This window comes from Acanthisitta chloris, unplaced genomic scaffold (assembly GCF_000695815.1).
Source record: "Acanthisitta chloris isolate BGI_N310 unplaced genomic scaffold, ASM69581v1 scaffold1678, whole genome shotgun sequence".
Lineage (NCBI taxonomy): Eukaryota > Metazoa > Chordata > Aves > Passeriformes > Acanthisittidae > Acanthisitta > Acanthisitta chloris.
Window position 1 is genome coordinate 1 of NW_008687382.1, and position 23,721 is coordinate 23,721.

The window sequence follows — 23,721 nt, forward strand, 5'->3', positions numbered from 1 at the left end:
ATATATATATATACAACCTTTCTCACATTAGAATAAATCTTGCTTTCTAACTGAGTGGTTTAAAGAGATCCATTTGTCTTTAAGGAAAAACACTATAGATTTAACTTGGGTAGCAGCAGCCAATGTTATCTGGAATTGGGTGCTATTAGATACATTATAATGAAGATGATATGGGTTTGCTTATATAGGCAATACCTATGCACAATAGATGTATTCTGTGTCCTTCTCAGTATCATACTTGCTTTTGTGTCTCTGTGATCCACAGGTTGAGAGAGTCTAGCTTCCCGCTCACTCAGCATATCAAAATGTTTGTTTGGTAGGTTTGTGCCATCGCAGTTCAAGTGTGCAGCGTGTGGGCTCAGCCAGGATGCACAAGGATGAAGAATGTACTTCTTCCCAGGACAAACCTCATGGTCCCAGGACAGTAGCAGCAGAACTGCAGCAGCTGGCAGAAAAGCAAGCAGCCCGTCAGTATTCCCCACCAAGCCACATCAGTCTCCTTACGCAGCAGGTATGCAAACACTGAAGGTAAAGTCCTTGTGCAAGAGAGATGTTTGTTACAGGTTTCTGTGTCAGCACTGGTCTGGGCTGAGACGTGCTGTAAGGAGTAAATCTCATGAAAGTCAGTTGCTATCATATTGTTGTTTGAAAGTGTTTACAGTGACTGGAATTTTGATTTTTCTGTGAGATGACGAGAATGTTGCTGAAGTCCTTTTATAGGAGAAAGTGAAACTGGGCAGAGGATTAGAAATTATGTTGTAAAAATAAAATCAATGTTTTGTGTTACTAAATAATAAAATACAGTCTTCATAGATTGTGCTTCAGTGGCAGCTGAAAGCTGTTCAGCCACCAGTCAGTCAATCAGTATAGGTATACTCAAGTCTGAAAGTGGCTGTGAAGTACAGTGTTAACTCTGGAAATGTTGGTTGTGGTAAATGTCTCTGCATTGCTTTTTGCTTCTGGCTTCTTCCAAGATACTTTCTCACAGAAGAGGTGGGAAATGTATAGTAGGAGAATGTAGGTGCTAATTCCCTTCTTACCTTAGTGCCTAACAGACATTGTAGATTTTCTGACTCTGATATGTTTTGTATTTGGCTATGCAGTGTTTATACAGGCTTTGCTTCAGTAGTGAAATACAGAAACATGGATTGGGTTATGTCTTTGTCATCCTCTGTCATCATGAAAAAGAACCATGTATAAAGGAATTCATGAATCAATGAAAAGTTTAGGCCGGAGTTTTATCTGATCGTTCCCTTCCTAAGTCTGTGTCCATTCAGTTCTAGAAATCTTCTCTCTACCGTGATTCTCCTGGCCATGTTTTTAAATAATCCCTTTGGAGAGATGAAATCTGAATCTGAAGCTTGCTTAGTATGAAAATTTGGATTTAGTTGAGGACAGTTTTTAAGGCAGTCTGATTCTTTAGTATCATCTGATTCTTATGGCACATCGTAATTTCTAGGCTGGAACCATTATTTTAATTGTACCTGAAACAGCAGTGTTTTGGAGGGTTCAGATGTGGCTGCAAAGCCCAACAGAACATAGCTGAAGCATACAGTTACTACTTGTGATGTGGCTGCAAAGCCCAACAGAACATAGCTGAAGCATACAGTTACTACTTGTGATGTGGCTGCAAAGCCCAACAGAACATAGCTGAAGCATACAGTTACTACTTGTGATGTGGCTGCAAAGCCCAACAGCTACTCTTCTGTCATTGAAGAGTCCTTCTGATTATTGTTTTGATCCAGCCTGGCTTTTAAAGCAATAAGGACTGAGGGGTTTTGTGAGAAGACAGGACTGCCATGACAGTGAAGGGCAGTAAGTGGTATCAACAAACAATCAAAACATAATAGTATGGCAGCAAGTGCTTGTACAGGCAAAACTGGAGGAGCCAAATAATGCTTGGGCTTAGTGTTGAGAGACCTGGAACCAGGACACCTGGCTTTGAGCTGATAGGCGATGGATGTGGATTTGAAGCAGGGAGATTGAATGAATAGAAGTGCAGGCATTGCAGAGTAGGCTGGCAATTTGGAAAGTGATTTGCAGAAGGGTAGATAATTGTTGAAGCTACTTGGGAGTACTGAATGGTTATGGATTTGGGCAGACCAAGACTTGGTCTGAACCAGGAGGGGGAAGATGGAGGCAGAAGAGACAGAGAAACATGTGAGAGAGGATTTAGTAAACAGCTGGAGGGAAGTGGGAAGTCAAAGACTATTAGTATGGGTTAAAAGGGAGAAAGGGTTGAGATGGGAGTGTTCGGGGGTACTGGGTTATGGAACTCTGGTGGCTTTGGGACTGGAGAATTAAGGGATTGAAAACTCAGAGAGGGTTAGAGTTAGGGCTTGTATCAGGGTGTCTTAGTTAAACAGGGCACTACTTTTCTCTACATTTTTAGACAGGAGACACTGAATTGTTATCTTCCTTCTTTTCACTCCTTTGTTTAAATCACTTGAAATATGATAGTATTTTTAAAAAAAACATTCTAAAATAAATTGGCATGAAGGTGACCCCTGGAAGAGAACATTACTTACCTAAACAATAAAAATAGTGTGGTTGTTTAAAGCTATTCCAGAAATTTGCAGTTAGTCTACCTTGTTGGAAAGTACCTGGCTGGTATGAAAGGGGCTTGATATTTGGATTTACTTACGTTTAATGATAAGATTATGACCAGTGATTTGGAGGGGGTATATGAAAGAGTGACTTTTGAAAAGACTACTGTTGCTGTGGACTGTTTCTTTTCCAATGTCAGGAACTTCTCTGTGGGAGTTGTATGTCTGTGGCTGTGCCTTGGTTCCCTGTGTTGTGCCCAGCTGTGCCTTGGGGACTGGGGTGCTCTGAATATACCTCCATGCAAGAGCAGCTGGGAAGCTTGTTTTCCATTTCCATTTTTGTGAGAATTGCTTCTGGTATCCATGTACTAGCGTGGGTCTCTGGAGCTCCCAGGAATGTAGCCTCAGCAGCTGTGCTTGCAGTGATCTCGTCATTCTGGTTGGGAGTCCACCTCTGTCCCTCTCCAACTCCTGCTGTTCTTCACTGTTTCCTATCCGTGCCCAAAGCACCTGTTTCACATTTCTTCTCTTACACTCTTGTTTTCTAGCCTCTATATTAAATTAGTTTATTATTGATTTATTCTTTATATAATTTTATTAATATTATTGATATTATTTTATTGTTGACTGCTGAAATGTTGATGTTCAAAGGGAAAATTTTAATGTTTAGATGTTTAAAATCTGTCCTCTTAAGGAAACCAAGATTTTTGTGAGTACATCTGCTTTCTGCCTTGTCCGTCCTTTCCACTGACTCTTGAAGCACCAAAATGGGAACTTCACACTGATACTCATAGAGTGTACAATTCTTAGTATATGGGAGATGGAGATGGTAGGAAGGTAAAGCCTTACTGATGTGCAGTTTCATTCCATTGTGCTTGGTTTTCAGTCCTCACAGACTGTCTCACAAAGTGTGTGAGAGCATTTTGCCTTTCATTAATTTTGTGGTTTTAAAAAATATTTTCCATTGTATCATGTAAAATTTCATCAGTGCATCCTCATTCCTGCAACCTGGAGAAAACAAGGTGCCTTCACAGTAATACACACACCCTTGAGAATCATTACTCAATTTCTTTGCAGCACTGTACCATGCCTTACTGCCCAGTGACAGGAATGAATGAGAGATGAATAGAGAGAAAAGAGAAACAGTATTATTCCATCTTAGACTAGAAAGGGAGCAGCTGTTTGAGTAACTTCTGTAACTGTCTTTACTGTTAAGAACAGGAAAGATGTTGCCTTAAGGACACGCTGGAGTATGACAGTTTCCAGTTATATTGTGGAAGATATGGTCTGTATTGGGACCAGTGCTATTCATCATCTTTGTCAGTGACATAGTGGCATCAGGTGCACCCTCAGCAAATTTGCAGGTCACACCAGGCTGAGTGGTGCGGTTGACACTCCTGAAAGACAGGATGCCATCCAGAGGGACCTGGACAAGCTCAGGATGTGGGCCCACAGGAATCTCATAAGGTTTAGCAAGACCAAGTGCAAGGTGCTGCACCTGGGTGGAGGCAAACCCCAGTATCAGTATAGGCTGGGAATGAAGAGATCGAGAGCAGCCCTGCCTCAAAGGGCTTGGGGGTGCTGGTGGATGAGAGACTGGACATGAGCCAGCACTGTGTGCTTGCAGCCCAGAAAGCCAATCATATCCTGGGCTGCATCGAAAGCAGTGTAGTCAGCAGGTCAAGGGAGGTGACTCTGCCCCTCTACTCTGCCCTGGTGAGTCCCCACCTGGAGTGCTGTATCCAGCTCTGGGGTCCTCAACACAGGAAAGATATCACCCTGCTGGAATGAGTCCGGAGGAGGATCACAAAGATGGTTAAAGGGCTGGAGCACCTCTCCTACAAAGACAGGCTGAGAGAGTTGGGATAGTTCAGCCTGGAGAAGAGGGGGCTCTGAGTTGACCTTAGTGTAGCCTTCCAGTACCTAAAATGAGTCCACACGAATGCTGGAGAGGGAATTTTTACAAGGGCATGTAGTGATATGACAAGGGGAAATGGCTTCAAACTGACACTAGGTTTAGATTGAATATTAGAAATAAATTGTTTCCTGTGAGAGTGGTGAGACACTGAAAAAGGTTGGCCAGAGAAGCTGGTGATGCCCCATCCCTGGAGGTGTTCAAGGCCAGGTTGAGTAGGGCTCTCTGAGCAACCTGGTCTAGTGGAAGGTGTCCCTGCCCATGCTGGTAGGGATTGGAAATAGATGATTTGTGCGGTCCCTTCCAACCTAAATGATTCTATGATTTTATGATAAATATTCAGCATTAGAAATTAAAGCATACACTGAAGTTTCTAGGGAGAATATTGTTAAATATAACTATTAACCGTGAATATTACTTCTGAGGAATTTTATTCTATTCTATTTACTTAAACCCACAATTTATGATGTTTTTGTGATTGCATGAAATTTAATAATAAAGGTAATTTTGAGGTTATGGCAACAGTAGGAGTTATGTACCTCTATCCATAACATATCTTTCAAACACTGCCTGATTTTTGCAGAATGCACCATCTAACTGTAGTACTGCACAGTATCCAAAAATAGAAAGGTGTGCCTCTAGTTAACTATCCAATATGTCTGGGAACAAGCCACACAGAGATTTCTATGGAAAATGTGCCTTTGAGGATCCAGAATTAACCTTGTAAGTTTGTGGTGGAGGAGGATAATACAGCAGTATCTGAGCTCAAAAGGTCATAAGAAAATGAGTAGGAAAGAGAGAGCCTCTGTTGAAATTCCTTGTCTCAGCTAAATTCATCTTGAACGTAGTACGTTCTTAGCTGTTGTGTGAAAAATCTGAGGTGCATAAATGCAAGGTCCATAAGAGTCCTTCAGTTGAGGGTTAAAATCAAGTGGAGTTCAGCATATCTGCTCTGTTCGGGCTGCTGCCTAGTCAGTCAGAACGCATACATTAATTAGCAGTGAACAAGAGTCTTTGGAACCAGCTGCAGCATTGCTGCTTCTTGCTTGTAAACTAGGAGAATGTAGGGAGGAAAGATCTTGAAGATACCATAAGTAACAGACTTGTGAATGATGTGGTTATTGGCCAGGGAGACACATGAGGATGCCACAGGAAATCAGATTTCCTTAACTATGCCAATGATAGAGTAATTTTCAGGACAGGGCTTTAGAGATACTAAATAATTTCTTTTGCATTATTTTTCACTATAGTAAATACAGAGGAGATGTATTTTCTTTCCAGGTAATGAAGTTAAGCTACTTGGTGAAAAGATAGGCAAAAATTGTTTTGTGATACCTCTGTGGCTGGATGGTATACATTCAGGAGCTCAGAAACACAACAGTGAAGGTGCAATCAGTGGTAGAGCTGGTACAGAGGACAGAAAGGCAACAGATGTGCTTATCTGTAATAAGGACCCTAAAGTTTCCTGTAAATTAGTGAGTCTTGTTCCACTAGCAGATACATATTAAATAGAAGTAGAATTCTAATTCACTCAGATAAACATAATACAGAAAAAAAACCCAACAAAACCAAAACACCTGACCCAAGTCTTTTCCATTAGAATTCTTTGAAGTGAGAAAAATGGCATCTAGTGGAACTGGTTCTTATTCAAACATTTTCGGAAGTTTTTGACAAGCTTTCAGCAAGGACTGCTAAGCTGGCCAGGTGTCTGTAAGGTAAGAAATAAAGTTTTACTATAGATTAAAAAACGTCAGAAAGCAAACAAAAGGGTAACTGGTCAGTTTGCTAGACAGCAAGTGGGTACCTGAAGATGCAGAATATAGAATGCGCATGATGGAGTGTAAAATTAAAGATTTGAAAGGAGGAGGTTCATAATGACTGGCATTTTATAACCTAAAGAATGAATATAAAAGCAAGTTATTGCAAGGTAACATGGGGTGTGATTTTACAGTAGATTAACTATTCTACAGTGTTCATCCATGTGAACACATTCTTGTGCGGCTCATATTTACTACATGAGGTAATTTCTTGTTACCTTCAGTGTAATGTGAGCTGCAAGAGTCGTGATATTTATTACTATGTGTGTGCTGTATACTTAAATATGAGCCTACCTCCTGATAATTTGTCAGTACATCTGTATTCTTTTGTTGATTATTATGAGTAAACCTATGAGAGATTTAACAGCTGCATTAATTGGGCAAGACAATGGCAGATGAAGCTCAGTGTGTACAAATAACTGACTAGATGACAAGCAATAATTTTAACCACTTGAATGATTAATCTAAAGTTTGTTTCTTTAGGGAAGAAAAAAATAGTTTTATTTTTGAAAGCTCAATGGAGATACCTGTTCTAAGTCAAGCAGTAATGGCAGGAAACAAAAATGGTTAGCACGTTAAAGGAACAGGATAGAAGCGAGTATGTGATTATGTAATATTCTATTTCATACCCTCCCTTAAAAAAACATTCTCAGTTCTGGCTGCCATTCCTAAAGTGAATTCAGGAAATAAACTGGGATTTGCAGATGAGTGACTGCAACAGTCAACTGCAAAATTCTTCTTTAATGAGGAAGTGAAAGTATTAGGTTTGTTTAGGGAGGAGATGGGAATGAAGGAATGATACAGAGCAGTTGAAGACAAAGTAAATAAAGATGATTTTATTCTTGTTTCTCAGAGTAAGGAGATACTCAGTTTAGTAGGAAGATACTGGAGTGAAAAAATGTAGTAAAAGTGAATAGTTACATCACAGAATAAACTTACCTTCTGAAACTCCCTGCAACAGAATATTATTAAGGCTGAAAACTGAACAGGCCATAGTAACCTCAGAAAAATGAGCATTTCACAAACGATAGATCCCTAAGTTTTAACATACAGAAATAACGAATTCATTTTCCTTATCAATAAGATGTTTCAGTGCATAGAAACTAAAATTCTGAATTTCTTCTGAAATGTATCAGGCAGGATAGTGAGTTTGCTGGGCCATCGCTCTGAACTGACCTTTTATCTTTTATACTGAAGAACATGTGCTATGCTGCTGCTTCCATATTTATGAGATTTTCTTTGCTACATTGCTTTACTGTAGTCAAGCTTTATTTCCAAGTGTGTTACTGAGGCAGTTGTAAGGAAATCGGTATCTGAAATCAGTGATTTCTGTAGTTAGATCATACAAATGATTGCTAATTATTTTTAATGAGTGCTGATGTCTGTGTCAGTATGTGTAGTGTAGTGGTTCTCTTGCAGTGTTGCAGTGTGTTAACAATACAATTGTTCAATTGTCCTGAAATTTTCTTGTTCAGTTTGCCCATTGCCTAGCATGGTGACAGTACTGTTGGAGAATCAAGGCAGGTACATTTGTGGTGAGCTGGGGAATGAGACCTGAAGATACAGTTCAGTAAGCCCCTGTCGTTGGATAGGGCCTTAATTGCCATTTTTGCCTTGATTTGTGAGGTAGGGATCTTGTTACTTCCAGGCAGCTGAACTAAGAGGGCTTTTTTTGCCTGTACCTGCTGTTTGTTAGCCATTGACCTTTCCTGATGGACAGATGGATGAAAACTGTGACCAAAATAATCGGGACTACTTTTCCCTCTGCTGTGTTCCTTACCAGGCATTAATCCCAAAGTTTTTATTTCATGTGTGTTTAGCATAAAATGTTTCCATGTGCTTGCATTGCAGGGCTTTCTACAGGGAGGACATTAAAATGCACAGCATGTGTGTAGATCCAGAGCCATGTGGCTGGATCCTGGATATATGAGGTTTTTTTCTTTGTGAATAGCATACTACTTCTCTCTGAAGTATGCTGTAAGGTAAAAAGGTTTTCTTCTGCAATGCTGTATCTGTGTGAGGTCCCTATCGCTGGCTGGTGTGGGGGGCTGCAGTTGGTATCTATCAGGCTGTAGTACTTTGTAGTTCTTAGTGCTAGTGAACTGAAGAATGTGTTGGATGGGCCAGCTTCACCAGGAGGAGGGGAAACCTGTTGGAAGCTCTGACCCTCTCTGTGAGGGAGAGTGTGAGATTTCAGGTCCCAGCTATCATCAGGAATAGCTCCAATTCTTGCAGCCAGGGAATTTAATCACAGGGATAACATCAGACCACCTAGGTAAGGGCAATATAGAGCTGCCTTCATCTCTGCTATGTCTCAGTCAGTCAGTGCCCAAGGTCCAGCAGCCAGGATTCCTGCAAACACACTGACAGATCCATAGGAGGATGGGGCACTTTTCTTATTTGTCTTTTTTCATTTGGAAAGGTGGAAATTAGTAAGAAGCAGATGGGTTTATTAAATGTTAGGACCAGGGAGAGGGAATGAGGAAGAATTGAAAACAGCGCTTCAGTGTCCCAGAAAGACCTTGTGGGAATAATATGCCACAGGCATCCCAGAATATTGAGCTTTATCTTAACATCAGCTGCAACAATATTTCAAGCCACACCACTCCTCATTTACCTGTCTTAATTACAGAGTGTGGTACCCTGGCCTGCCTTGTCCTTGGTAGAGGAAATGTGCCACAGAGCAAAGTGCCAGTCTGCCAAAACATGCTGTAAAAGTCCCAGTGGGCCTGAACAGCACACCATGAGGACTGCAACAAGACCATTAAACTCAGGCTGCGGTAAATATTTGCAGAAATTTGGTGGGGATATTTTTCCCACTAAAGAGGGGTTTTTCTCAGTGTTAATCCCTTGCTTTGACTCAACCCACTTTATCTGAGTTTTAATCAGATTTCTTTATGTAACCATTTGCTTGGTTTTTACCCTTCCATTGATGGAGAGGAAATGAAATGTGAAGAAAAAAAATGCATCTTACTCTAACTAGAAAGAGGAGCAAGAAGCAGGAGATCAAGTCTGAGGGGCATTTTCTTTCACACCTCTGATCTGCTGCAGGGCCCCATCTCCTCACCCAGGCTGTTCACCCAGAAACTGGAATTACTTCTAATACTACTGATTTGTAGCATCAGCAGTAATGTAACCAGTCTCAGCAGAGGTCTTAGGAAGTGAAAATGTCAGTGTAGTTTCTGCAGTGCTCAAATTGAACCCCTTCTGGTCTGATGCTCCAAAGGGAATGGAAGCAGAGTGTTTTGTTATGATGCAGCAACATCTGCAGATAGTCACCAAACAAGCCAGGCTGAGCAGCTAAAAGTCATGTTATGGGAAAGATTACACCCTGATCATCAAACTTTTGGCAGGATTGTGCCTTATAAAAATCACTCCCACTGGGAGGTTTTGAGGCAGAGAATGTCTAAATGAAAGCCTGACTCTTTCAGGAGAAGGAAGAGGGGAGTTCAGCCATCCACAGCAGCAGCACTAACTTGGATTTTCTTTTTTCATTGTTAAATGGATGCATATGCTGGAGACAGTACAAAGGAATTTGCAAATTTGTCAGGTTTCCCAGGAATGTCTCTGGCAGGTCTTTGTCTGGAACATTTTCTGGAGACTGGAACACTTGTGCTCTGTATGCATATGTATATCCTGTAAGCTGGTAAGCTCAGAGAGCAGAGAAGGAATGTCACAGGCCTTTGGCCAGATCAGCCTTGGTACACACACAGATTTCACACTTCCCAGCCTGTTAGCTGTAGTTCTTCCCTTCTGGCTGGTTGCTCCTACAAATTCAAATCTGTACATAAAATGAAGGTGTTTTAGTATAGGGTGTGGTCAGCAAGATGGCTGGTTCTAGAAAAATCTGTTTGTATTGCATGATTTCTTCAAGGAATTAATATATTTTGTGTCACTATTCAGACAGTGATTGTATGTGTGTGTAATTTGTGGTTTGGGGTTTCCTTTGCCTCATAATGAAAGAGGCAGATTAAGATCCTGTGATTTTTTTTCTTTTAATTTTTTTTCTCCATGCTGGGATGGCCTATTGGATTCCAGTATCTTGATGCATTAAGGCAGGCAAGGCAGCTGGACTGTTCCAAATAGTACTGGCAGACCTGCATGCTCTCTTAGACCAAGTCATGCTAGCCTGCACTAGATCACAGATGTACATGGGAACTCTGTGGTGAAGCCAAGAAAATGCAACACGCACTGGGGAGAGGACAGATTAACAGTGACTATATATATATTATAGTAGCATCTAGTCATAGTCATCTCTGAAGGCTGAAGGAGGAAAAATATAACTGTAAGAATATAGAAAAATTTAATTTTATTTTTTTTCCAAATGTCAAGTTCTTAGTTCTTTCCTTCTGTCCCTGAGAATATAAATATTTCACTGACCTCAGAAGCCTTAGGGCTGTGTGGTCTGAGGAAGTCTTGGCAGATGAAACTATAGTGACTATGGACACCAGGTAATGGAAGAAAAGAAGCATTTCATTTACAAGCTGTTGGATAAAGATGAGATTGCTGGATGAGCTGTAAGTAATAACATGGAGAATTAGGGATTGACTGAAAAGTCTTGAAGGAGTCAAAGAGCACATGGTAAAAAGTAGGTCAAAAAGCAAAGGAGAACACATCACAAATGATGAGACATGCATTTTCAGTTTTTAAACAGAATGGCTCCCTCTACAAGTTTTGATGTGTCAGACAGGACAAGATGACACTGTGTCATAAGCTCAAAGATTGTGGTCTGGTCATTAGGTAGAGAAACAGTGATCTTACATGTCAGATCACATCTTGTGTGTCTTACCATGACCCCTGCCCAATCTTTCTTTAAACAAAAAGGTACATTGTCCTCCTGTTTCAGACTGAAATTTTTATCATTTTGGAGGGTTTTTTGGAAGAGACAAAGTAGGCCTATGATGACTGCATTCTTTTGGCATATCTCTTAGCCTGGCTCTTTGAAATAAGTCTCAAACCCTGGACTCATTTTCCTCCTCACCAATCAGATCCAAATGGAAATGTGTGATGTGTGAACTGAGAGGGTACAAGTGTGGCTCCAAGTAAGAGAAATGATCTTTAGGCTTTGTAGATCTCCAATCCCCAGTACTTTATAGGCAACAGGGTGGGATGCTTCTGCCAGAAAAATGCTAGAGCTGCCAACTGGGGAGGGCTTGATCAGTGTTGTAACACACTGACCAGTGAAGCTCAGGATCTGGTTTTTGGGATGTTGGTAATGAAAATTTAAGTAATTTTTTCACTGCCTGCCAAGAGGGGCAGAGCAACACCTTCTGGTGGTGGTATGTCTCTGTTCACCCTGGTTGACTTCTGCAAACTAGCAAGAGAAACACACTCAGGCTTTTAGGATGCATTTTCTGAAGCCATGGAGGCTGATCTGCAACACTGGTTATTATTTAATTTTTTTAACCATTAGAGAAAATCAGAAAGAAAGCACTAACTTTATTATAGAAAAAAGACTCTAATATTATAATGGGAGACTCTTGAATGTAGATCAGAAAAGTGAAAGATAGTAAGCTTCTCTAAGAAATCACAAGCAAGAGTCAGAAGAAGTACTGTAGAGTGGATCTTTGTCTGTAGGATACTATTCATTGCAAACAAATTATGTCCTGGAGTTTTCTTTCTTCCTAATTGTGGTAGGAGATTGCATATTTCTAATTGAAATTACAAAGCAGATTAACAAAAGCAAACCCCTCAACTGTTATATCCAGCACTTTTGAGTATCATTCTGTGTCATGGCCTTGCTTTCAATCTTAAATTTATTCAGAAATAAATTTCTCCGAATAAACCATGACCATAAAGACCAATTCTTTTAAGCTTATGTATCTCTGCTGTCAAGAAGGCAAGTGTATTGCCGCCCATCTGGGTGGGCTGGCTGCAGCTAAACCTTATAGTTTTGCTGGTGTTCTCTCCCTCATTCTGAATCCCTTGCCTGTATTTAATCCTGCTGTAGTTTAAACACCTGTCTGTCTGGAATGTGTGAAATGTCCCTACTACCCATGCTAAGCTATTTGCTCACCTGCTTTGCTTAGAAAGACAGCTTTCAAATAAACAATGATACAGTATTAGAAAGGAAAGCATATCACAGTAGTAGGGCAGGAATAAGGTTGTAAATCATCAGACCAAATGGTTCTTGGTATCAAGATGATGATGAGTGAAAATTGTATAAAGTCATCTTAATTTCACAAATTGGATGTGTTAGCCAAGTTGTGATCACTGTTGCTGACCAGCTAAGAGTTGTATATATGTTATTTTATTTATCATGTTGCCTTCTGTGTTTGCCTCATTTACCATTCTTGCTTCTCTCAGACAATAACCTCTTTGTGGCTTGCAACTGTCATTGTTAGGTATTTGTACAGTGCCTGGCACAGTCAGAACTAAGCCTAATTTGAAGCTTTCTGTTATTGTGATGAAGATGCTTTAAAATGTAATTAAATTCTACCAAATACAACAACATTTAAAGGTGAGGTAGAGGCACCAAAATGACACCTAATGCTGTTTTCCATATAAGTTGGCTGGGTAGCACTGCTCATTGCTGAGTTTGCCAGATATGTCCCACTCTAAGGTCTTGTCTTAAATTGCTTGTAGTGTTCTGAAACTGTATCCATTTGGTCTCATGTTTTCTGTGCTCAGTGTTCAGTTTTCAGAACATTTCAGTCAAGGTGACGTATTCCAGCCTAAACTAAGGCTGGATTAGAAAAAAATGGTTATGTGCCTTTTAATATCTACAGAACTTTTCTTTTAAATCTCTGGATCTCTTATGATTTGGAATAGCACTTTGGAATTTAAAATTTTGTCCAAGCTTGATTGCACAGGAACAGTTTGAAAAGCTTCAGGTGAAATATAGTCAGCAACACCTGCTAGACCTTCTCAGCTTCTTGAATGTTCCTTCCACACTGAGGATGCTAACCTGAATTCCTCTGTATTTGCACCTCTAGTGTACTTTGGCTTGTGCCCTTGTTCTCCTGTGTTCTCTCTGACCTGGTCCATGTTGGGTTGGGGATTTGTCTGACTTGAATGCAGAATGAGTGAGAATTCTGCCAAGGTGTGGAGAAGAGCTAGGGCAAAGAGGCTGTGAAATTTGGACCTGGACATAATTTGGGAGAGAATACTGAGAACCATTCAGGTGGAAGAACAGAAATGCATGGAATGGTAGCGTGGTAAATGCGGTCCAATGAGCACTCCGCATTCTGGGACTGGGTGAAAAAAAAGAGGTTGGCAGAAGGAGTAGACTGGAGAGGGGGATAAAACTAGAACCACTTAGATATAGGACATGTGAGGAACTCAAAGCAGAAGTGTGAAAGACAGATCAAGTAATTATCAAATGAAAAGTTCCAGATGTGAAATGGTGTGTCTTGGGGGCCAGAAGTAGTGGGGAGGCCAGTGCTGGAAGTCTGCAGGAACGAAACTGTACTGAGAATGCGGAGGCTGGGATTGACTAGGTGAGAATAATGACACACAGATGAGGATCAAGAATGAGAAAGGATAGAGCTGAGAAGGGATCAGCTGAAAGTGACTGCTTTTGGAGAAGTGGGCAGAAGCCTAGTGTAAAACCACTAGAATTTAATCCTGTTCATAACTTGGAGTTAAAGATTTCTGACCTTATAAAATACTTCGGTGCCTTGTACTACTAAACCACAGGAGTGACAACCTCCTGTGTTGCAAGTTGCAATGTTAATTCATGTTTAAGAGTTCAGTCAGAGAATATGAAGTCTGCAGTCCTGAGCAAGCTCATTTTAAATATGAGTGTGGTGTATTGCAATGAAACTGGTGCCTACTTGTTCAAGTAATTGTGCACAAATTCTGGTAAAAGAGCATTGTTGAGCTATGCTTAAGTCACACATTAAGTGAGTTAATAAGCATCAACTTTGAGATCTAGAGCAGATGCAGGGCTAGTTGTTAGACTCTTCCTTCTGTTTGTGTCTTATGTCTCATTGGCTATATGCCTTCCTGTGGCGACAGAAGAGAGGAGGGGCAGTACAGGTATGTCTCATTTGCCATATGACCTTAATCTTGGGGTGGAAATGGGTGTTTTTGCTGCTCCTAGAAAGCAGCATGCAATCATGTAATTAAAGGCAGTCATAAACTTAAATCTGGCAGGACCTGACTGGGAGGCCTTTGCAAAGCTGGCTTTGCAATGTTTGTAGGACTTTGTGACCCTCATTTTTAATTTTTTTTTTTCAAATGTAAACTGTTACACTGTTGTAGTAGATGCACTGTGTTATGTATTTAGACTCTCTTCAATCAATAACAAATAGTGTCTGCTTGCAGAGTTTGGTCCTTGAAAGAGATAAGAAACACAAGAATACTCAGGGAAAGAAACGATGGAATACATATTATATGCTTAAAAACTCATAGATAATTTCCTTAAAACTTGATAGCAAACATATACCTAACATCATTTTAGTGTATTTACTTGTGTAAACAGTTTTGTAGTGGTTGCTTGAGAAGTTTCTTGCATGTGCTTAGTTTTGAATTTTATATCCAAGGTACATATGCTTTTGGGTTGTGCCTGTACATATGCATAGAGAGGGGTAGAGAGAAGACATGTGCATATGGTTGGCTTAGTGACATACCTCATAATGACTGGAGAGATGCTCTGGTCTCTGCTTAGTGTAATATGAGCTTCTAGCTTTTGATTAGTGCATGTGGAGTTAATTTTTTGCATGGCAGGAACATGATGTTGCTTTCTTACTTCGGGATTTTTGCCCCATCTTTGTCCTTTTCATCCTTTGTTCTTCTGTGAATGGAAGGGTTGTAATTTTCATGCTTGCACTTGAATTCATCTCAAGCACTGTGGCTGTTGGTGTCATCTCTCCCACTGCTTTATGCAACTAGCACAGTTTTTTTGCATCTGTAGACTTCCCTTTTCTAGCAGTTTCGCTTCTCTTAGTACATACTTTATCCAGTTTACTTAGTGATACCTTTTGCTCTTTTTGTGGCCTTTAATTGTTTCTGATAGTTTGTTTGTTTTTTCTTTTTTTGTTTGTTTTCTTTTGTTTTGCCTCTTTAGTTAAGAAACCTGAACTTGGCAACTGGAGCTATAAGCAAGGGGAATGCAGCTGCCACACAGAGCTACCGGTCACCACTCAACAAAAGAGGGTCACTGTGGGCTGTTCAGTCAGACACTCATAGAGCTGACCAAAGATTTATCTCTTCAGCAGTCAGGTAAGTTAAAATTGCTGCTCTAGCTTTTTCAAGAAGAATGCAATGCTCTCAGGAGCTCATTTGTAATTTGTGTTTGGCTTCTTGCTCAAGTGCTGGAGTGTGTCCAAAGAAAGGCAGCAGAGCTGGTGAAGGGTCTGGAGCCATGAGTCCTATGTGGGGTGGCTGAGGTTGTTTAGCCTGGGGAAAAGGAGGCTTGGGGCTGGACCATATTGCTCTCTACAACTCCCTGAAAGGAGGTTGTAGCAACATGTATGTTGGTATCTTCTCTGAAATAACAAGCAATAAGACAAGAGGAAATGGCCTCAAATTTCACCCAGGGAAGTTTAGATTAGTTATTAGGAAAACATTCTTCACAAAAAGGGTTGTCAGGCATTGGAACAGGCTGTCCAGGGAGGTGGTGGTGTCACCAACCCTGGAGGCATTTGAAAAATGTGTGGATGTGGCACTTAGGGCCATGGTTTAGTGTTAACAGTTGTACTTGCGGATCTTAAAGGTATTTTCTGCCATAAACAATTCCAAGATTCTATGTAAGGTCTTAATACCAGTTCGCAGGTCTATAAACTAGGCCTGTGAAAATAGTTATGTTTCCAGAGCTGTCAGGTTCATGGTTAAATAAGGGCATGGCATGGAGGAACATGTAGGATGAGAGGGAAATATGTGTTTCTCATTGATCATTTCTCATCCCTGCATCTTTAAGTTTAGGTTTACTGGTGTTAAGATGTATATACATAATGCAGACTTAAACCTGATGCTGCAAGAGTCTCCACTAAGTCAAGTCCTTACCTTTGTGTTTTCTTGAATATCAGTTGGCATCCTGCCACTAGTGGTGTCCTTCAGGTATCAGTATTGGGCCCAGTCCTGTTCAATATCTTTATTGATAATCTGGATGAGAGGATTGAATGTACCCTTAGTAAATTTGCGGACGACACCAACTTGGGTGGGAGTGTCGATCTGCTGTAGGGCAGGAAGGCTCTGCAGAGGGATCTGGACAGACTGGATAGATGGGCTGAGACCAATGGCATGAGGTTCAACAAGGCCAAGTGCTGGGTCACAGTAACCTCCTGCAGTGCTAGGGGCAGAGGGGTTGGAAAGCTGATCAGCAGAAAAGACCCTGGAGGTGCTGCTTGACAGCTGCTGAACATGAGCCAGCAGTGTGCGCAGGCAGCAAAGAAGGCCAATGGCACCTTGGCTTGGCTCAGAAATAGCATGGCCAGCAGGGCCAGGATGTGATTGTCCTTCTGTACTTAGCACTGGTGAGGCTGCACCTTGAGTAGTGTGTCCAGTTGTGGGCCCCTCAGTTCAGGAAGGACACTGGGGTGCTGGAGTGGGTCCAGAGAAGGGCAGTGAAGCTGCTCAATAGTCTAGAGGCTAAGTACTATGAGGAGAGGCTGAGGGAGCTGGGATTGTTTAGCAGGGCGAAGAGGAGGCTCAGGGGTGACCTTATCACTCTCTACCACTATGTCAAAGGAGGTTGTGGCCCGGTTCCCTGGGAGAAGAAACCCTTTCCCTGGTTTCTTCTCCCAGGGAAATTGCAACAGGGCAAGGGGACACAGCCTCAAGCTGTGCCAGGGGAGGTTTAGGTTGGGCATCAGGAGGAATTTCTTCACAGAAAGTGTTTAAACATTGGAATGGACTGCCCAAGAAGGTGATGGAGTCACCATCCCTGGAGGTGTTGTAAGAAAAGACTGGACATGGCGCCTAGTGCCATGGTCTAGTGGAGAAGGTGGTGATCAGTCAGAGGTTGGAGTTGATGATTTCAGAGGTCTTTTCCAACCTAATTGAAAGATAGAACAGCATAAATAGAGCAGTGTTTATTAAAGTTTCTTTTCCAGATGGCTTTTTTATTCTCTTTATTAATTTTGGACACTGGAATTTATATTTATGGCTGATATACTCAAGGGAATCAGGGCAGAGGACTGATTCTGAAGTAAAGCCATTCTTCCTGGGATTGAAAGAGCAACAAGATTTACTCCCACGAGTCTGGATCTTGGAAGCTAGGAGCAAGGCAAACTTGCTGCAGTAATTAGGCTGAATACAAGCCTAGAAATGCTGGAGATTTTGGTTCTTCCTTTGCCACTTCAGTGAATAATATTTATTCCTTTGCCTAAGCCTTAATTTTTGTCTTTTAAAAGAGAATAATGAAGCAGAGCTTTTCCAGCACATGAGTTTAGGACTGGAAAGCACTGAACACGAGAAAATACTGATTGTTGCCATTGATGCCTGAATGCTACTGGAAAATGGAGGGAGGTGAGAGAGGGAGACATACGGTGCAGAAGGCGTGTGACCTGACTGGTCCTCCTTTCCCAAATGTGTCCTTCAATAGAAGGATTGGAACGGAATTTGGAAAGCTCAAGTAAAATTGTTCTTATTTCATCAGTCACTGCTTTTCATCCTGCCTAAAGAAGAGGAATGTGAGAAATGAATTCCTGGCCTGTTTCTGTTCCAGCACAATGTTTGCCTCTGGGGTTTAAAGTTATTGAGAGAGGTGGTGGTGATTCTGCTCTTGGAGCACAGCCAGGCAAGCTATTACCTAATCCAAATAAAGAACCTATCCAACAGGTGTAAACTGCCTTCTGCTCCTACAGAGCTTGGGAGAGCAGCAGTGTGCAGCCTGTCCTACAGCTTCTGTTCCTTTTTCAGTTCTGCACAGACTCACAGAGATAGCTGCAAAGCCCACCATTTAATGGCCAGAGCTCCATGCTCAGTGACTTCCAGGGCCTCATCTAGCATTCTGTGATTAGTTTGATGCCTTTAGTTAAAATTTGTGGTTTATTTTGTATAGCAATCCAAAAATATTTCAGAATTGTCCAGTCACAGCTGAGATAAGATTCCATCTTCAAACCTTTTATGAATTATTTCATCTTTCAGTACTTCAGTTGCTCTGATTTTGTCCTCAGTAAGAGGCAAAAAGATGTCTTAAGACTCTGTTGATTTATTTTATCTTCAGCTTCTTTTATTGAATGGCCAGAATAATGGGAGTTAAGTTCTATGTAAATCTGGAAATGAAAAAAAAAAAAGAGATTCTTGAGGCAGTGCTGGATTGGTTGGACTGTGAACTTTTGTTTAATAAGAGAATTCCAAGAGGAGTATCAAGGTCATGATATATGGAGATGGCTATCTTGTATTGTAAATGCCTTTTTTGCTACTTGACTTGTTACATTGGAGCATGCAGTTCATAGAGGGTCATCTGATGGGTGTCAGGCTGCGCTCAGTGCGGGATGACTGTTTGAAGAAAAGCTTCCTGTTTTGTTCCATTAGGTTCTGGTCTATCTGTTGTAGCTTTCGGCAAGGATGGAAATGTTTTGTAAATGGGTCTCTTATCTGGCTTGCACTTGGCTCCAGTTCAACCATCTGCCTCTGAAGTGCAGTCCTTAAAGTTTTTATATGGCTCTGTGGTAAATCTAAGCCATTTTCAGTGCTGCTGGGGTTTGTTGCAAAGTTTTGTTTGGTGCTTGCAATCTGTAGTATTCATATTCTTGCTGACAAATTTTCCTCTTTAATTCCTACTCTCCCAGTACTGACATATCTAAATGTTTCTTAAAAGAAGTTTTCCCTTGTTTTGTTGAATTCTTTTGGCTGTAGGAGACAAGGTGCCAAATTAGTAGTCTGCTTGCCAAAAGGCGAAGGAGATCTTGAGTTTGTGAGACAGAGGACAGTTCTGGATATGTTAAAATGTTGTCTTATAAATCTGCACTGCTGTGCATTTTAAAATATACTTTTTTTGGTCACTTTTCTGACTACTGTAACATGCTGTCAGCCTCTGCCACACTTGCTGCAGACCTGCCTTTGTTGCCCTTTGTGCATCACTGAAGCTGTGCCAAATCTGTTCTTTCTGTCTTTAATCCTAGTCCTGTCTCAGGACCCTATTTCAGTTCTGTCTCAGCTTCTCACTCAATCCATGGTACAGGATTGTGACCCCTTCATATTGTGCTGTAGAGGGACTAAATGTGATTACGTGTTTTGTAGTAGAAGTATTAAACTTTACCATATATAATTTTACCCCAATTTGAGTAATGTAATCTAAGGACCACAAGTATAAAAGTAATGCTTTGTTATCCAGGGAAACTAATTTCCAGTTACTGAAACCAAGACCTTACTAGAACTGCTCTTGAAAAAAACATTCTCTTGAAAGCTTTATCAACTGCATAATCAACGTGAAAAACCAGGTGTTTAACAGAATGAAGCTTATTGATTCAGAATATTAACTTTCAAGTACTTATCAGCAAGTAGTTGCATAATTCCTGGTGTTGAGGACAGTGACTAATGTTACTAGAAGCTTCTGGCACTGGAATCTGTAGTGGCTATGCCACTAGTTTTTCCAAAAAGACAGTGGATTTCTCCTCCAAGAATAACTTGGGCTCTGCAAGTCACTAAGTCTCCAAGACCTGAATAGCAGCTAGTGAGAAAGGATTTCTTTCTAGCTGGTACAGATTCCTGTGTTTTCAGTGGGCACCTTGGATTCACCATCTTCATCTTGTTGAACCTGTGGGCAGTCAGCTGGCAAGAATTCAGCAGTGCAATTGTCAGTGTTTCCTCAGACCTCTGTTTCATTAGCTTCTTTCTCTTTCATTGCATCTTTCTTAAATGTAAAGACAAGACTGACCTAGGACTTCTAAAGTACTCAGCACGTTTTTTCCTTGAATCTTCTGACAGTTTTAACTAACTTGGTTAGGGCAGGCAGGCAAGCTTCCTTGTCATCAATCAAAGTTAGAATGACAGTCCAAATTATACCAGAGAGCCTGCAAAGGGCTACTGCAGTCAGAAAGAAAGGATTCTCCTCTTCTCCTTGCTTGGCATGCCTGAAATACTTCTTAGCTCATAATTTCTGCCAAGGTGCTCAGGTTCATCAAGAAATGATGTTTTGTTGGCAGGATGTCTAATCTGAGTTAAGTTATATAAACCCATGCTTCTTTGATTTTTCTGGTGCAAGGGTTTTATAGTTTAATTTACTCTGGTATCATTCTTAGTGATAGTAATAGCAACAGCTCCCAGGGCTTCACGGGCTGTGTGTACATACCTGCCATATGTCTAGGCTCCCAAACAATCTCTGCTTTATGTATTTTCATTTTTATTTTTCCTTGCCTGATTGTATCAAATAGGGTGGGAAACCAGAAGATGCTGACTAGACATTTGGCATCTTAGATGCTTCAGGGTCACATTGCAGGTATTTACTGCTCATGTACAAATTGAGTAAACAATATGAGTGCAGGAAATCCAGTACCACTTAAAAATTTAGCTTCCTATGCCTGCTTTAATAGCAAATATGTATTAATTTGTATCCCAAAAATTCTACACAGCAAAATGATTGTACACTTCACTCACTTGCATACCTCAGCTCACAAACTAAGACCACTGTACTGCATCCCCTGACAATTGTTGGCCTTCCTTAGTCTTGACTAGGTAGTGGATACTTTATATTCTCTTTCTCCACCTAGAGCCTACTACTGCTTCATGCCAGTTTCGTTTACTGCTGGGGGAACATGTACTACATGTTTTAGGTTTCAGATGTTCTGTTCCGATGTTACTAAGTATATATCCTTTGGACTTGTGACGATATGAAAGAATCCCTGATCTGTTTTGAGAGGTTTTTTTCTGAGCTGGTGTAAGTGCCTTCTCTATTTTCACTGAGTCTTTGAGTTTTGCCAGAAAGACCCCCAGGCAACAATCACAGGTATCAATCCTTTGTGCCAAAGAGGCAGCTTGCTGTGTTTGACATGAAGGGAAGGTGTAAGTGGCTTCTTTGTTTCCTCAGTTTTTATTTTAAATTTTGGAGGTGTTGAAATGTAAAATAAGAAATAGGGCTTGGACCCTGACTAGTCAGGGTCTGAAGAGCTATCAGAGGAGTGATACCGGAATGGCCAAGAGATGTGCTAATGTGCAAGGTGATTCTCACAAGGATAGAAGGGTGAGCAGTTGATGGGGCAATCTTGCCTTTTTGCAAGACTCTTGAGCTAGGCCAGGGTGGGCTTAGCATGGCAGAAGCAGCACAGAGGTTGCAGTAGAGGCTGTGGGAAAGAGCTAACTAGATACAGGCTTGCAGCTAGATGTAAGAGGGAGAGAATTCCCAGGGACTTTGGCAGCTAATGCCAAGTTCTTATAAGAATAAATCTCTTTCTCCATGTTACATATGGGTTGCCTTGTAGTTCTGGGTTGGTGGTGACTTTATTCTCTTCCAAATCTTTTGTTTCAAGTTCCCTGCAGTTTCTTGCAGAGTTGAGGCTGCCTGACTGCTGTCCTGTGCTGCACTTGCCAAGTGTTTGGAGCCTATATGTTTGCACAGCTTCTAGGTGTAAGGTAACTCTGAGGCTGTGCTGCACTGATGCCTCTCCGAAGGAAATGAAGGGAGAAAGCTGCAAGTACTGAGGGGTACACAGTTGGCCCTCAGTTCGGTTTGAACAAACTGCATTGACCTTAACACCTCCTTGGCTAAGCAGTACAGAAGTGCCAGAGCAGCAGCAGTCCAACAGCACTGAGCCCAGCCCTGTGTTAGCATTGGCACATGTCTGTTCCTTGTTCTCCATAGTGCTTGTTTTCTTATCTTCTTACCTTAATGCTTAAATTAATTCAAATTCTTTATTTGAGGCAGAGGAGTAATCGAGGGTGGGTACAGTGATTTTTCTGTGACCTCTGTCTGCATCACCTCTGCAGCTCTGTCATGCCATTTCTACCTGCAGTCTTTGAGAGCCTCAAATTTGGGGTCATTTTTTACCTTCTGCTCAGAGGAGGTTTGACGAGGGCAGGTGAAAAATAGAAGTGCTGCCTGAGTAGCTGTACATTCTTGCAGCTCATCCTGTTTCTAGTTTGTGCATGTTCTTCCTCTACCTGTGCATCCATGCGTATTTGTGCCTGTAACAGCCTTTCCCTGCCCTGACAACCCCTTACCTCCCCTGCCCACATCTCCCAGGGTCACCAGTGACAACTTGTTAACTGTGGAAGTGAATTGGCTGACTTCAGAAATATGTGGCTTGCCTTGTGGGGTTTTCTATATATATTTCCGTCACACTAAAGAAACTTGTAATATCGGGGCCAATTGCTCTCCATGCTGCTCGGAAATAGCCCTGAGCCTCAGCACCATGGGCTGGCACAGTCCTGAAGGATCCCTGCTTCCCACAGTTAGGCCTTGGCTCTGTCTGTTTGGAGCCTGCAGGAGAGGAAAGGCGGAAAGCTCGTGACTTGCCCAGACAGTCTGAGGCCTGGCCCTGCAGCCTCGGCTCCCCAGACACTGTTGAGTCGGACTTGGCTGGCAGCCGCTGCGCTGTTACTTTTCCGAGGTAATAAGTGAGATTAATCACAGGACCCTTTCCAAAGGCAAAGGGGGTTTGGGCTGTGTGCAGGGAGACCGTAGGAGCCAGTGCTGCGCCTGCGAGCCGGAGGCGAGAGCTGGGGCCTCGCAGCAGGGCAGAGCAGGGCACCAGTGGAGCTGTGCAAGTGTGGCCTCTCTGCTCAGCTTTGCTGGAGCTGCAGCCTGGTGCCTCCCCTGGATGGGCTCTGGCTGAGCACAGGAGGCACAGTGTCTGCATTACCTCTGTCTGCTGGCCTTGGGCAATCATGCTTTTTACAAATAACTATCAAAATTTGAGGGGTGCAGGTTTCTCTTTGCATGACCTCCTTTCTCAGCAAGCAGCCTATGCTGGTAGGTAGAGGGGAGTGATGGGGATCTTATACCTTCCCCCAAGCCAATACTGCATAATGGTTTGGGGTTTCTCATTTCAGCTCTCTTCACAAGCTGATCTTACTCTAATGTAAATTTAGGATTTGGCATCCTAGTCTGGGCTGCTAATTTCTCTAGTTCTCCTGTCCTGGTTCTTCAGAGCAGCTTTCACCACCATCTTCAGCAGAAGCACAGAGAACTGTTCTGATGGGCAGCAGAGAAATTCCCTGTCTGGGGGAAAGCTTGTTTTTACCCTTCAGCTGCCAACAGCTGGCTTACAGTTCTCACAATACTTTCTGTTCTACATAGTCTAGGGTGGATATTGTCATTAATTGTATATTTTTACTTCCTGCAAAAAATGTAGTCTCATTGAGCTGTAGCAGTGAGTTCCTCAGGTGAATTACATATTATGCAAAAGTTTCCTTTTTACTTTTCCCCCCAAATTTGCAAAAAGTTTCTGCACCTGTAATAAGATTACATGAAGGCAAACAGAACTGCTTGATTTATTTTCTGCACTATTTATTCTCTATCTTTCTATCATCTCCCTTCTTGTTTGTCTCTCCTAAACTAAACAATCCCATTCTTTCCAAATTCTAAATGGAAATCTTCCCAGCCTTCTAATAATTA